The sequence below is a fragment of the Mauremys reevesii genome, linkage group 12 (assembly GCF_016161935.1).
Source record: "Mauremys reevesii isolate NIE-2019 linkage group 12, ASM1616193v1, whole genome shotgun sequence".
NCBI lineage: Eukaryota > Metazoa > Chordata > Testudines > Geoemydidae > Mauremys > Mauremys reevesii.
Window position 1 is genome coordinate 45,095,308 of NC_052634.1, and position 15,693 is coordinate 45,111,000.

Sequence of the window (15,693 nt, forward strand, 5' to 3'; positions counted from 1 at the left end):
ACAATGGCTGGCTGGCCTGACCCTTCTCCTCTCTGCAGAGTGTGGCAGGGGCTGCAGCTCACCCCCTGTGGGGCAGGAGTGCCAAGGTGTGGGGCACTGGGCTCCAATGCACCTGGAGAGCAGCTCAGATGAGGTGGGGCAGGGCGTGTGATGTCCGTTCTGCGTTGCCTGGTGCTGGGCCACTGCACAATCCCCAGCCACGCCGCACAGCGCACCCCGAGAGGGGGCAGGGGGCCAAGCAGATGATCCAGCATGAGGAGATCATTCTCATCGGTAGCTGTCCAGTGGCAGTGAGTGCCACAGGCCTTGGCACATGCTGTGTGGGGCAGGAAGTCCTTGATTTGGAGCAGTGGGAGTGAACTGTGTGCAGTTGTGTCTCTGAGCACGATTGTGAATATTATGGTGTGGGGGGGTGATTGTGAGTGCGGCTGGGGGTGTGATTGTTTCTCTCTTTGGGGGTTGGGCTAGCATGTCCCTCTGGGTGTGTTGTGTGTGAGTGTTCTTGGGATTGTGTGAGTCCCTTTGTGCATCAGTGTGTGTGTGTGTGTGTGTGTCACTTGCTGCAGGATACAAAATCCTGCAAAGCCATTTCCTACTGGTTAGCCCAGCAACACACTGATACAAACACTGTCACAGACGCGCACACACACAGAGCAGGGCTCAGCCCCACCAGCAGGGGGCAGCAGGGACACACACGTCTCCCCTGGGCCAGCTTGGACAATTTCCCAACATGACCCAGCACAGTGCTGGTGCCCCCACACAGGGGTGGGCAGTGACCAGGCGGGTGGGGGGGGGCAAATGTGCTGGATCTGTAAAAGCAGCAAAGAGTCCTGTGGCTCCTTATAGACTAACAGACGTATTGGAGCATGAGCTTTCGTGGGTGAATCCCCACTTCGTCAGATGGATTCAGAAGGAAGCACTTTGGGAAAATCAGTCAAGGCCCTTATCAGAGCTGGGACACAGACTCAGTGACCCCTGCACCACCCTGGGAGGGCAGTGGAGTTTAGGGGGTCTAGAGCAGGGGGACTGGGAGCCAGGACCCCTGGGTTCCATAGGGGAGACTGTTTTTTCCTGTGCTTCCCTCCCTAGAGATCCCAGCCCAGCCCCCTAGTGGAGACTGAGCAGAAGTGGAGGAAGTTCTTCTCTCACTTTGGAGTTATGATTCAAACCTCTCCCCCAGGGGCTGTGACATCACAGAATCTGCCCCCCCTACACAGAGAAAACTAGTGGGGTTAGGAGAGTTCTAGCTGCACCCATCAGACACCCCTTGTCATGGCAAGAAACCCCCAAACCTACCTGCAACTACAAAACACCCTCCCAGGGGATACAACCCCTGCTAGGACAGGACCTCTTCCTCCCACCCCTTTTCTTATCACCAGGATCTGCTCCCCACCAGGCACCACACCCCATTCACACACCTTTGGTCAATACGTAGCTCAGTGGCAATCACTGCCCTGAAGTGACTCCGGTGCAGGCACCCACAGCACGAACTCCCCACACCGGATTCTGTCCACACGCAGAGAATTCTCTCTGCCGGGCTCCTTCGGTTCCTCTCGCTGCTCTTCGTCCTGCCACCAGACACTGCTCATCTGCATAACCCCGCCCATGGACACGTTTGGGTGTTAAGAGCTGGTAGGTCTGTTGCTGTCATTAGGCATGACTCTATTTAACTCAGGAGGGTGGAAAACCACAGTGTCAATGAAGGCTTTTTGTAGTAGGCCTGAATGAACTAAAGTCACTCCATGTCTGACCAAAGTGCTTCCATGTTTATGTTTGAACTTTAATTGACCTAACAGGCCGTCAACAAAGAATGGTTATCAGTTACAACACCTGCACCAGCAAAGAGGGAGTAAAACAAGATAACTCTTCACAGAAGAGTTACTAACGAGCTAAAGTGGTTTTTGCCAAGTATGACTTAACTGCTTAATGCAATTGCCTTTGCAAAGTGTATTTGCTACATGGGAATAGACGGGAGGGGCAAGAAGGGGTGGGTAAAGGGGAATGAGTAGTGTGGGGGGTGATGGGAAGGCTTAGCTGAAATCATGTATAAAGAGGGGAAAACTGCTTGTAGGGGTGCAGGATTTGAGATTGCTATGTCTCCCTTGCACCTTATTTGGGCTCAAATAAACCTGGTTTGCTTCTCCACCTTGGTGTGTTTATTGGAGCGAAGCACACTGGGCAACGAATCACTGTTTGCTGCCTCGGGGCCTCTGTGCTGGCAACAGTTTTGGTGTCCCTGGGTGGGCTCGAGGCAAAATTGTGCCTTGCCCGGACTCCTCCAATGGCGGCGGACGATGGTCACAGCCGACGCCCGGCGCGCACCGGTGCCTTTACCGGGGGCCTCGGCAGAGACGCGTCAGGCCGACCTTGGAAGACACAACGGTGCAACGTGCTCGAGTAGTGGAGAAGCTGTTGTGGGCGACGGTGAGGAACCGGTTCCATGGATAAGGTAGGAACAGTCCAGTGCTGTTAACCTTTTGTTTGCCTGTTACGATCTGGGGACGCCCAGTGTCTTCCCATAGGTATGGGGCAGGAACAGAGTATAGGCACACCGGGCAACGAATCACTGTTTGCTGCCTCGGGGCCTCTGTGCTGGCAACAGGTCAGTGGTCCAGTCCCCTCAATGCGGTTTTACCATTTCCACTCGCTAAACTCCCTCCCACCCTTCTGGGCTCCTAGAGCAGGGGACTGAGCCTGAGCCCAGACACGGACACTGCAACTTTACAGCCCAAGCTGCATGACCTTGGTTAATATGACATGGGCCAGCCGTGGGTGTTTCATTCCATTGTGGATGTATCCTAACATTATGTTTACACTGTGATTAACACACCCAGGGCACCTGTCCCAAAGCCCAGGTCAGCTGACTCAGGGTTATGGGGCTTGGGCTGCAAGACGATAAAATTACAGTGTAGACAAATGGGCTTGAGCCCAACCTCTGAGGCCCCACGAGGGGTGAGGGTTTCTGGACCCAGGCTTCAGTGTGAACACAAATATCTGCACCACAGTTTTTAGCCCCTCAGCTTTACGTCCAGGAGCCCAAGTCAGATGACCCAGGCCAGCCCAGCTGCCATCTTTATCCCAGGAGAGATGGACTCAATTACGTCTCCATTGCAATGTAAGCCCAGGTGTGGCACGCTGTGCTCAAAGCAGCACCTGGAAGCCCCATATTCACCACTCTCATATAATGATGACATGGTTTGTATAAAGTCTGCCTGGTGAGGTGTCATTTCAAAAGTCTTGATCTGTTGAACATTAATATCGGGTTGGATTGTGTGTGCTACCATTGGTTGGGAAGTTATGAAGTTTTGCTCTGTGTGCGTTACTGAAATATGTTATGAGGTTGGGAAATGCCCCCCACCAGCCTTTCAGGTGTGACAAGGGAGGAGCCGGACTCGCTGCTGGCCCATTGAAGGGATCCACACTCCCAAGGACTAGCCCAGGAACCGTGTATAATGCAGGCTTCTCCGAGATAGCACAGCGACAATGGACACTGCTTGACTCACATGGTAGCAAAGGAGCTTCCTAGCAAGTTGGAAGAAACTATGAAAGAGCGGAAGAGACATCATGACTTGGCCTCTCTCCCCCACAACTCAGCAGCTGCAAACACATCTGGAGGACAAACAGTGAACTGAGATAAATCAGAAGAGAATAATAATAATAATACATTCAAATCAAAATCCCCAACCAGACTAGTATGGGTGTTTCAGCAGAAAGTTTTCAGTTTGGGGAATTTTGTTTTCTCAGTCGTATTTTGCCAAGGAAGTAGGGAGAAAATGTTTGAGTTGCCTCCTTCAGAACAGCTTGGCCTAGACACTAGCTCTGGTTCACTGCTCTGGCCTTGCTTGGGTTCAGGATATTTTAATAATTTGGGCAGGTTCCAGGGTATTTGGGGGAGATGATGAGGATGTTACCTTTTGAGATAAAAATTAAGAAATACAGCACTAGAGAAATTTTTTTTTAGAAATCTGAGATTTAGACATTTAATTTAAAGCAAGGGGGGGTCTGAGTTTCTGAGAAGGTTTTTGTTTGCAAGAAGCAACATTGTTTGATCTGTCATTGTACCAAAGGGGGACATGGTTGTCTATAAAGGAGAGGTGAAAACTAAATGCAGCTGATGAGAATGCGATTTTAACCCATGCGTGCAGAGCACAATGGATTAGTAGCCCATCTTCTTAACCACTCGGCCACCTCATCTGAACTGCTAAAAAAGGGACAGGAGGAGAAATCTAAGGCCAGCAGAGATAGGGACAACATGGAGTTTTTACATACTAAGCGGAAGCAGGGTCTGAATGAGCTCCCCCCTCACATCTAGTGAGGAGCTGGAGAAAGACTTCAGGAACAGACCGTGTTTGCACAGACACACCTACTCTGCCTAGCTATGCAGCATGATGGGGCCACTTCCCCAAAATGACCAGTTTTGGCTGGTGGCGGGTTACAAATCACTTTAGGATTGAGTGGAATGAAATGTTATTATCCTTCCTGCGTGAGTGAAGGGCAGCAGAACATACCTAGTCGGTCCTGATGGAGGGGTAGGTGGGTGAGGAATAGCTTTTATTGGACTGCATAGAAGCAATTGAGGACGTCACCTAAACCAGGGTCCCCAAACTTTTCACACTGTGCCCTCTTAGCCATGGCGGAGGCCCCCCGGAAGCTGCGGTCGAGAACCAGGGCTGGGAGAGGGGCTGTGGCTTGCTGGGGAGAGGGGTGCAGACAGTGATGAGCTGCCAAATTTTTAACAACGGGTTCCCTCCTCCCTCCAAAATTTTAACAATGGGTTCCCTCCTTCCCCCCCCTCCGGGGGGGGGAGGGTCGTGCCCCATCCAACCCCTCATGTTCCTTGACACACACACTCTGAGACCCCTGACCCATCCCCCCCTTCCCTGTCCCCTGACTAACCCCTTGCCGCCCCACCCAACCCCTCCTCTCATTCTCAATGGCCCCCCAGAACCCCTACCCCATACAACTACCCCTTCTCTCTGTCCCTGAGTGCCCCCACCACCTCATCCAACCCTGCTCTTTCCTGACTGCTCCCCGGGACCCTTGCCCCTATTCAATCCCCCTGTTCCCTGCCCTCTGACCCCCCCACCCCCACACTCCCCTACCCTCTCTCCAACACCCCCTCCCTGCCCCCTTACCGCGCTGCCTGGACGTGGCTGGGCCAGGACAGGAGTCGCACGGCTGGAGCCGGAGGATGCGGCGAGCCCAGTGGCCGGAGCCAGGTGGCTGGCTGGGTGGAGCCAGGGAGGGCTGCGGCCAGAGCTGGAGCCGGGCAGCCGGGGCCGCCGCCACGCCCAGACCCGCGCTGCCGGAGCCCAGCCCCCTGGCAAAACAGCAGGGGCGGCTGGAGCCACGGGCCAGGCCGGGCTGGAGGTGGGGCCGTGTCAGAGCCGGGCATCTCGGTAGGTGGGGGCATGGCAGGGCCGGGGGTGCGGCCGAGCCGGGCGGCCGGGAGGGGTTCGGGGGTTCGGGGGCCGTGCCGCGGCCGGTGAGGGTCGGGTGGGGACCCGGGGACGGGGCCGGGCAGGACCGCGAACGCGGGGCCGGGAACGCGGGGGGGGGGGACGCGGCCAGGGAGGGTCGGGTGGGGACCCGGGGACGGGGGGGCCGGGCAGGGCCGCGGGGGGGGGATGCGGCCAGGGAGGGTCGGGCGGGGACCTGGGGCGGGTGGCCGGGCAGGGTCGCGGCCGGGAACGCGGGGGGGGACGCGGCCCGGGAGGCCGGTGAGGGTCAGGCGGGGACCCCGGGCCGGGGGCCGGGCAGGGCGCGAGCGCGGGCCGGGAATGCGGGGAGGAAGCGGCCAGGGAGGGTCGGGCGGGGACCCGGGGGCGGGTGGCGGGGAGGGTCGCGGCTGGGAGCAGCGGGGACGCAGCCAGGGAGGCTGCTGAGGTCGGGCGGGGACCCGGGGCCGGGGGGGGCCGGGCAGGGTCGCGGCCGGGAACGCGGGGGGACGGACGGACACGGCCAGGGAGGGTCGGGCGGGGACCCGGGGGCGGTGGGGTGGGGTCACGGCAGGGCCGGGGTGGGTGCGGCCGGGCCGGGCGGCCGGGAGGGGTTCGGGAGTCGGGGACGCGGGGCCGGGCAGGGTCGCGGCCGGGAACGCAGGACTGGGAACGCGGGGGGGCGGGGACGCGGCCAGGGAGGGTCGGGCGGGGACCCGGGGACGGGGGTGGCCGGGCAGGGTCGCGGCCGGGGAGGCGGGGACGGGCCACGGCCAGGGACCGGCCCGGGGCACACGCCCCCCCTAGTTTCCTACCTCAGCGTCGTCTTCCTGGGCCGGGGAAGCCTGCTTGCTTCTCAGCCCTCCCAGGCTTCCCGCGCAAACAGCTGATTTGCGGGAAGCCGTGGGGGAGGAGAAGCAAGGAGGAGCTTCATGGCAGGAGGTGGAGGCAGAATTCGCTACGGTTCGCGCAAACTGTTTGCTAAAATTAGACGCCGGACAGAGAACTTTAGCAACCGGTTCGCTGTCCTGTGTCTAATTTTAGCAAACGGTTCACGCGAACCGTTGCGAACCATCTGCAGCTCACCCCTGGGTGCAGACACAGGTAAGGGGGTTGCAGCTGGGCCGGGGGCTCAGGCTCAGGCTGAGGGTGGGGTGGGTGAAGAGCTGGGACAGAGTGGGGCTCCCTCCGTGCCCTCCATGGGGGCTGGCTCAACCCTGAGGTGCCCCCATGAACATTCCTCTGAGCCCCACTAGGAGGCATGTCCCACATTTTGGGAATCACTCCCCTAAACTGACCCCTAGTCACTAAGCAGGGGCTAGTGATGCCAAAGCCCAGGGACAGGGAGCTTTGCCAGAGTGGAGCCTGCAGGTCACATGCTGGGGGCTGACACAGGCTCCGTGCTCTGGAACAGCTCTGAACCAAACCCAGGCAGAGCCCTCATCAGTGTGACACCGCCAAGGGGACGCTGTCACGGGGGGAAACCTCCTTCCCTGCAGCACTTCCAGGGACTGACCTTGGACCTTTCAGCCCCCCTGTTCCATGCCAGGAGCTTCCTGTAGTGAGTCGCCTTAGCAGGACACCTGGGAAAGCCTTACACCCCCCCACCCCCAGCCCCGAACAGGGCCAGCTTTAGGCCAATTCCACCAATTCCCCCGAACCGGGCCCCGCACCTAAGAAAGCCCCGCGCCCAGTGGCAGGGCCACCAAGGAGGTGGGGGGCAAATGTTCTGAGGGCTGGAGAAAAATGCCTTCTAGTGAGCTATTGAACGAGCTCAACCTGTTTAGCTTATCAAAAGAAGATTGAAAGGTGACTTCATTGAAGTGTTGAAGGGCCTTAATGGAGAGAAAAGATTGGCTATTAAAGGGCTCTTTAATCCAGCAGAGAAAGGCATAATGGCTGGAAAGGTGAAAAGAGACAGAGAAAGACCCAATGGCTGGAAGGTGAAAAGAGACAAATTCATATTACAACTAAGGCACAAAAATTGAACAGCGAGGATGATTCACCACAGGAACAAGCTACAAGGAAAGTGGTAGATTGGCCATCTCCTGATGTCATTTAATGAAGACTAGATGCCTTTCTGGAATGTGTTGGCCCCAAAAGTAGCTGTTGTGTCATACAGGAGGCCTGTGATATGCAGGGGGTCAGATTAGCTGCTCTAATGGTCTCTTCTGGCCATAAAGTTGACTAATTTCTGAAAAACTGAGTGTAGCATTGGGAGCAGCGTCTGATGTTTTCCTGTCTAGCCGGCTTGCTGCCTAGAAGGAACGCTCCTTGAGTGGGGTGATCCACAGGAGTAGCTCAAACCTCCAAAGTGCCTGGCCAGGGCAGGACATTAGCACAGCAAGGGAGGGGTGTGGCAGTGACATCACAAAGGCCTTTTGCAGGACCTCAGACTATTGGTCAAAGGTGGTGGGGAGGTGGTGACCTCACAGAGAGATGCTGACATCAGCCAGGCAGGACAGGGGCGAGGGGCCAGGGAAACCTCAGAGACTCCAGTGGCTTTGCTTCAGCAAGTCTCCTTCTCCAGGTCTCTCTTTGAGGACTGAGAGAGTATTCGGGTTCATGTACGTGAGCGCCAGGAGGAACCTCTTTCGAGTTTTCTCCTTCCCTTTGCCTGATTTTACTAGAAAACAGCCGTCCCTGTTTAGAAGGTAAGAGCCTCCTCGAGGAAGGGGTATCATGGGGGTGTCACATTCAGATGCCAGTGCCCCCCCCATGTAAGGAAGTTCCCACCACCCTGCTCTGTGTTCGCAGGGCGGGAGAGAGAGGCATCCACGGCAGTGATTTGCTCCTGGCTGCTGCAGCAGAGCAGCAAACTCAGCTGTCAGAACTTCTCAGAGCGATGAAAGGGGAGGGGCCCATGGCTCTGTAGCAGGAGTGCAGGGCAGGTGAGTTCACGGTGGGCATTGTGGGATACTGGGGAAGGCCAGTTATGGTGGTATAATGAACAGCAGCATTTACTCTGTTACTTTACATTTGCTGCAAAAAGCTCTAGACCTCTCATCGAAGTCGTTTTATTTTGTCAGCAAAACAGGGCAGTTTTGTCGCCAGACGTGGCATTGCAGTGTGTGCACCAGCCACAAGCTACTGACTGAGAGAGAGTTGTGTGTTTTTCACACACCTGAGCAATATAATTCTGCTGAAACAACTTTGTAGTGCAGACGTGGCCAAAGATTTACTCACACACAGCTTGCAAGGAAAATGTCACCTGCTCCTCTGCTTTGGAGAATCCAAAGACAAGCAAAGCTTGTCAGGCCCTGGTGGCGATGGCAGGGAGTCAGGTGTGGGCAGACACTGTGTTTTAGTCACCCACAGGCACCATGGCTTAGCTGGCTAAAGCATCTGTTTCGTAAACAGGAGATCCTGGGTTCAACTCCCAGTGGTGCCTTGTTGACTGGTTGTTGGGACACCTGCTATTGGCTACTGTCAGAAGACAAGATTCAGAGCTAGATGGGCCTTTGGTCTAGCCCAGTGTGGTTTTTCTTATGGTTTAAGTAACACTCACAGGCACTGATAATAGAGTTACTGAACGTTTGGGAGTTAGGAGCAGGTAGGTCAGTGGTCCAGTCCCCACACAGATGACCCCTGTCTCCCTCTGGGACAGAGGCAGGTCTGAGCTCTCACCCAAATGCTCATTGTGGCTGCCAGAATCCGTGGGCAGCTCGTTTAGTTTACTGCAAAGGTTGAGTCCTGCTTTGTGCACCGTGTGTGAGAATGAAAATCCTAAACTGCCCTTTGAAATAACAAATGCAGCAGGACGTGTTATTGTCCCTGCCCCAAAGCAGACAGACCAATGGAGAAATGCCGTCGAGTCCAAGGTAACACTCCCCTGCCATTTTACCTTTTTTGCTTGCTAAACTCCTTCTTATCTGCCCGGCCCAGGCTGTCCTCTGCCGCAGCTGCTGCTCCCGGCCTGCTCTAGAGTCAAACACGCAGGGGCCCCAGGGGAACAGAGGCTGGGACAGGGCCGCAGCCTGGGCTGGGCTGGGAAGATGCTGGGAGTTCTCGTTCCCTGAGAATTGGCCCGGCTCCCTTCTCAACAGCAAACAAATCAATTCCACGTCCCCTCCCCAGAAAAACCAGCCTGGAGCCAATGGCAGCAGGGGACGATTCCCTGCAGTTCCCACCGAGGCAGGAGAGAATCCAGGGTGTTTCTAGCAGAGCTTGTGGAACTGACATGGGGAAACCAGCCTTTAATAACAGGCAGTTCCAGTTTAAGCTCAGTGTTTTTAACAATTTCTACAACATTAAATAACCCTTCAATCGTAGTGTCACCACCCATAACATTGCTTCAGCCTTATAGGTTCCTAAGTGTACAACTCAACATCTCTTCAAACACAAGGGAGTGGAGATCAGTCAGTGTTCAGAGTCATCCCATATAAAAGAACCATGTTGTGGTACATACTGGCCCCATCATGTGGCTATCGCCTTTCCCTCCTCTCTGTTAAAAGTTTTAGTATTTTGCACAGAAACTTTCTTCCCTCAGGAGAGTCCTGGGAACCAGGGCTGCCAGCCAGACAAACACCTTTAAGAGGCGGCGTAATCTGTCAAAAAATGATCTCCCTCCTTCAGTTCAGTGACACCCTGAAATGTTACTTATCAGGGCAGAGCCAGAGGATTGAAAGCAGCTACATGAAACCCCTGTGTAGCTAACAGGAATGAACACAAACACTCCCTTGTATCTGAAGAGATGTTTAGTTTTACCCTTGGTAAACTACAAGACTAAAGGGAAAAGCAGTGGTGGTGCCAGATATAAAGAGTGAAACACGAGACAATCATCATAGTTATGCCCATAGTGACTGCAAATTATTTCTAAATTCTTCTTATTATCATCAGTGTATTATTTTCTCTGGAGTCTAGACATTGACTATATCTTGACCAAGAAATTTAGATCTTGATAAAATAATCGACTGCCCCTGGTTAAGGCAATGGACTTGACACCCACTGGGGTGTCCCTACACAGGTACAAGTACCAACAACAGTGGCTGCCTTTTAGCCATAGATTTTAATCAGGGCAATAAATTGATACAAATTCCTGTTAAATAATTTCTCAGCCAGAGTCCATCACGCACATTCCTTAGGGCATTGGGCCACCATGTGGACGTTTCATTTCCCTCCTCAGTTTCACACATAGACACAATTTCCTTTGCACAGATCCATGAACAGCAAAACCTCCCTGTGTCTCTTGTCTGAGCCAGGGCATTCGATTCCATTGAAACCTTCTCTCCTGCAATGGTGATGGTCAGACAGAGGGGACGTTGCCACCTTCACCTCTGACAGTGAGATATTGGCTCAGCTCTTTCTTTATGCTGCTGTTGTTAGTCCATGAAACATCAGGGATGGAATGCAAGGCTGAGCTCACGCACCAGCCCCCTGAAACATTTCAGTGCCCCAGAGAAATCCTGACCCCGGCTGTTGGAATGATATGGTGGAGATTCGAATAGGAAAGGGACTGTCTGAATTGTCAGTGTGGGGAATGAACAACAACCTATAGCAATGTCATTAACCACAAACACACTCTCATCATGCTCCAGCCGGAAAGGAAATGGGCAGGAACTCTTGCTGTTCAGCCATGGACACACGTACACTAATGCACAGCCAGGAGTGTGCTGGGGGAGCTGGTCTGAGCCATTTGAAGTGACAATTCTGTGAGAACAGAATCATGGTGTAGTGAAGTAACTGTATATTAAGTACTTGTGGCTGAGTGGTTAAGATGATAGACTAGAAATCTGTTGGGGTCTCCCCACGCAGGTTTGAATCCTGCCAACTATGGAGGCATTAGTATGTTGCTAGTGCCTGAGTGTCCACAGAGCTAGATCTGGTCTCACTGTGAGGCTGGCTACACTTAAAATGCTGCTGTGACACTGCTCTAGCACTGTGGAGTAGACAGCTGCTACAGTAACTGGAGGGGTTTTACATCCCTGTAATAGCTACATTGACAGAACAATCTTTCTTTTCATTTAGCACTATCTAACCATGGCTTAGGTCAGCTTAATTATACTGGTTTGGGGTTTTCACACCCTGAAAGACCATCATGCTCCACCAACTGAGCTAGCTAGATTTAAAGTCAGTCAACTGCCCAGTCTCCATGTAGAAGGAGCCCTGAGGGTGTTTATTTTTGAGCTGAGGTTCCCTGTCTGACATTTGCCTTCTTTCCTGGTTTGTTATGTCTCCAGCGAGCAAACCGGACCTGTCACAAGGCTGGTTAGATGCTGCTTTCTAGCCCAGAGAGCTGGGGTTGATTTAACATGCTGCTGCCATCAGCTGGTCAGAGTAACCAGGGTGGGAGGGTGGAATTTAGGATTCTCCCACCAAGGGGAGGTGCTGTTGGACTCATCTAGTGGGGGAGAGTCTGAGTCTGAGTTCCCCACATGCCACACACACATTTTCACAGGGAATCAGGTCCCCTGGGGAAAAACTCAAAGGAAGCCCAGGCCCAGGAGTGTCAGAGAAAGGAATCACTGTTTGCCTTAAGAGGTGGGTGAGGGAAACCTGCAGGTCCTTAGATCCCTCCAGCGCCTGATAGAACCATTTGTGGGGAAGGTCTGGGAAGCCGAGGCGGACAAGGAGACGGGAAAAGGGCTTGCAGCTGTTGTGCAATCCCCATGCTCCCAGCAGAAGGGTCCTGGGGGCTCAGCACTCAGAACTCACAAGATGGCAAAGCTCAGAGCCCCATTACATGGAGTCAGAATGTGATCAGCTCACGCCCAGGGGGAGCAACACCCCGCCCTTGGTCTCTGTGCCAGAGCTCCTATCAGCTCAGTCCTTCCTGCAAGAGTGGGCTGCTGAGAGGGTTGCAATGGGGTAAATGAAGGCAGAGGAGGATTGTTCCTCATGGGGGTTTTTTTTGTGTGTCTCTGTGATCCTGCAGGAGGAAGCATGATTTGAGTTTGTTTCAGTGACTTGGGTTGGGCTGAGGTTGTGAGCCTGAGCACAGGGGTTCTCTGCTCTTAGCCCCTCAGGGAGTGGACAGTGGAGCAGTTTCAGAAAGTGGATAGAAAGTAGCCGAAGAAAGTGTAGTATAAGTGAGAAGAATAGCACCATCATCACCTCTCTGGTGGTCTAGTGGTTAGGATTTGGTATTTTCACTGCGAAGACCTGGGTTCAATTCTCAGTTAGGGAAAAGTAACTTTAAGCCAAAAAAACCTTCAGTTATTCTTCACTTGTAATATAAAGAAATCCATTGTATTTTCCTGTTTCCCCATCTTCCCAGTGTCTCCATGGCAGGGCTGGCTCCAGGCACCAGCACAGCAAGCAGGTGCCTGGGGTGGCCAATGGAAAGAGGAGGCTTCAGGGCAATTTGGCCCTCTCAGAGGAAGGAACTTGCCACCAAAAGCAGCAGAGGTAGAGCTGCCATTGATTGCAGCATTTTATTTATTTATTTTTCCGCTTGGGGTGGCAAAAACACTGGAACTGGCCCTGCTCCAGGGAAGACAATTTGTTAAATCCCAGATGAGTGGAGTTAAATCAGTTCTCAGCCTGAGTCCTTAGGTCTCAATCCTGAGGCTATTGTCCCATCATGGGGCCATTTCCTGCCTCTCTTTCATACAGAAGCACAATTTTCCTTGCACAGACACAGGAACAGCAAGATCTTTCTCTGTCCCTTGTGCAAAGCAGGGGGCCAAATGCCATGGAAACAATGGACAAGCAGGGGACCCTGGGCACATCCAGCCCTGGCTGTGAGATGTTCCCTCCTCTTTCTTTATGCCCCTGTTGTTATTTCATGGATTGTCTGGGATGGGGGAAAAGCTGAGTTCACTCCAGGTGGAGGGTAAAAAGGACCCTGAAAATCTCAGGATGCAACCCCTGCTACCAGGATCACCGAGGTGCTGGGGATTTGAGTAGGAAAGGGACTGTGTGAATTGTCAAGGTGGGGACTGAATAACAATCTACAACTAGATCCACCTCATTAACCACCAACACAGGCTAATCCTGCTGCTGATAGAAGGGAAACTGGGAGCGATTCTTTGCTGCTCAGCCATGGAAACAGTGACCCAATTGCACCGCAGTGAATGTGCTGGGGAAAGCTGGACTTCACAGGCAGGTGGCAATAGCAGATCCTAGAAACACCTGGAGCTCCCCACAGCACTGCTGCCACCAGCAGCCGCTCCCCTCCCATTACCTTCCAGCAGGAGGTGGCAGCACCCCCCACCCAATGCAGGGGAGAGGGCTGAGTGTATCTCTGCACCCTGAGCCCAGGGCACCCACTCTCTCTGCCCCACACATCGAATTTGGCCCTGCTGCAAAGTGACCCTAAGAACCAGCAGCCTCCAGGACCGCAGATTTGGCCCTCAGAGCAGGGAATGTGTCCCCCATGCTGCTGTTAGGCCACTGGATGCTCTGGGAATAGGACAGCTCTGAGTGCAACCTGCAGCCCATCTGGGGATGTAGTTCAGTGGTAGAGCACATGCTTTGCATGTGTGAGGGCCTGGGTTCAATCCCCAGCATCTCCAGGTTCTTTTTTTCATGCTTTGCTCATGCCCAGAGGGGATGTGGCCCAGCAGTCTCCCTGCAGGAGTTTCAGTCCTGCTCAGTGAGAGCAAGTGCCAATTGCATGGAAGGTCAGGGGTGTGTGAAAGTAGAATGAATTATATTGTAAAAATAAGAATGGATTAAAGAAATGTTGTATGTACCTTTAAGCAGAAATAAGAAATGTTGAAATACAGGTGCCAGGAAAAGAAACATTAGGCATAAACAATGGTGCTAATGGCGAAACATTAGCAGAAGATCGGTAATACTTAGTAAGGAAATAAGATATGCATGCTTAGCCCAGGTAAACTTATCAGATTCTGCTTCCTTTGTTATCTTGTTAAGTGCTTGCCCTTTTATCTGTATAAATAAGATAGTTTGTGTCTTGCATGGTGCTCACATTATCTGTGTGTTATTAGCAGAGCGCTGTGCTAATAAAACAGAGTGGTCTGACAAACTGTGAGTCCTGAGTCTAACTTTGACAGGGGGTTTCTGCTCCTAAGTCACCTTGGTACATTTAAGATTCCCACCTGCTGTGCTGCTTGGGACAAGGGTAGATGAGAAGGGCAGATCCTCCAGCACTGGAGGGAAAGGTCCCATCTGCTCAGACTGAGAGGCAAGGAAACAGAGGGCAGTCAGTGCTCAGAGAGGAGAGAGGTCAGTGATTTACACCCACCAGGGACACTGTCTTTTTGAGTATCACAGGGGTAGCTGTGTTAGTCTGGATCTATAAAAAGAGACAGAGTCCTGTGGCACCTTATAGACTAAGGGTATGTCTACACTACCAGAGTAGTTTGATTCTACTTAAATTGAATTTGTGGAACCGATATTACAAAGTCGAATTTGTGTATCCACACTAAGGACACTAATTTGACTTTGTGAGTCCACACTAACGGGGAAAGTGTTGACATTGCAAGTGGTGCACTGTGGGAAGCTATCCCACAGTTCCCACAGTCCCCGCTGCCCATTGGAATTCTGGGTAGAGCCCCCAATGCCTCCTGGGGGAAAAAAATGTGTCGAGGGTGGTTTTGGGTAACTGTCGTCATTCAACCGTCAATCCCGCCGGCGGGCAAACAGTTCGCGCACTTTTCTGGTGAGTGACAGTGCGGACGCCACAGCACTGCGAGCATGGAGCCCGCTGCGATCATCGCTGCAGTTATGGCCGTTGTCAACTCCTCGCACTTTATCGTCCACCTTTTTCACAGTCAGATGCTGAGAAATCGGGCGAGGAGGCTACGGCAGCGCGGTGAGGACATGAAGTCAGAGAGTGGCACAGACCTCTCACACAGCATGGTATCCCGCGCCGTGGAGATCATGGTGGCAATGGGTCATGTTCATGGTGTGGAACGGCGATTCTGGGCCCAGGAAACAAGCATGGACTGGTGGGACCGCATAGTGCTGCAGGTCTGCGATGAATCACAGTGGCTGCGAAACTTTAGGATGCATAAGGGAACTTTCCTTGAACTGTGTGAGTTGCTGTCCCCTGCCCTGAAGCACAAGGACACCCGGATGCGAGAAGCCCTGACTGTGCAGAAGCGAGTGGCCATAGCCCTCTGGAAACTTGTAACGCCAGACAGCTACCGGTCAGTAGCGAACCACTTTGGCGTGGGCAAATCTACTGTGGGGGTTGCTGTGATGCAAGTAGCCAACGCAATCGTTGAGCTACTGCTCTCAAAGGTAGTGACACTGGGAAACGTTCAGGTCATCATAGATGGCTTTGCCGCGATGGGATTCCCAAACTGCGGTGGGGCTATAGATGGCACTCACATCCCTATCCTGGGAC

At 53.4% G+C, this 15,693-nt stretch overlaps 2 non-coding genes across 2 annotated transcripts; both read left to right on the forward strand.

The window, feature by feature from the left end:
* The first annotated feature begins 8,755 nt into the window (after nt 1–8,755).
* On the forward strand, nt 8,756–8,829 carry TRNAT-CGU. Its single transcript has one exon. It is a non-coding gene; the product is annotated as a tRNA-Thr (tRNA).
* A 4,993-nt stretch (nt 8,830–13,822) lies between these two features.
* TRNAA-UGC lies at nt 13,823–13,894 on the forward strand. Its single transcript has one exon. It is a non-coding gene; the product is annotated as a tRNA-Ala (tRNA).
* Nucleotides 13,895–15,693: the final 1,799 nt, after the last annotated feature.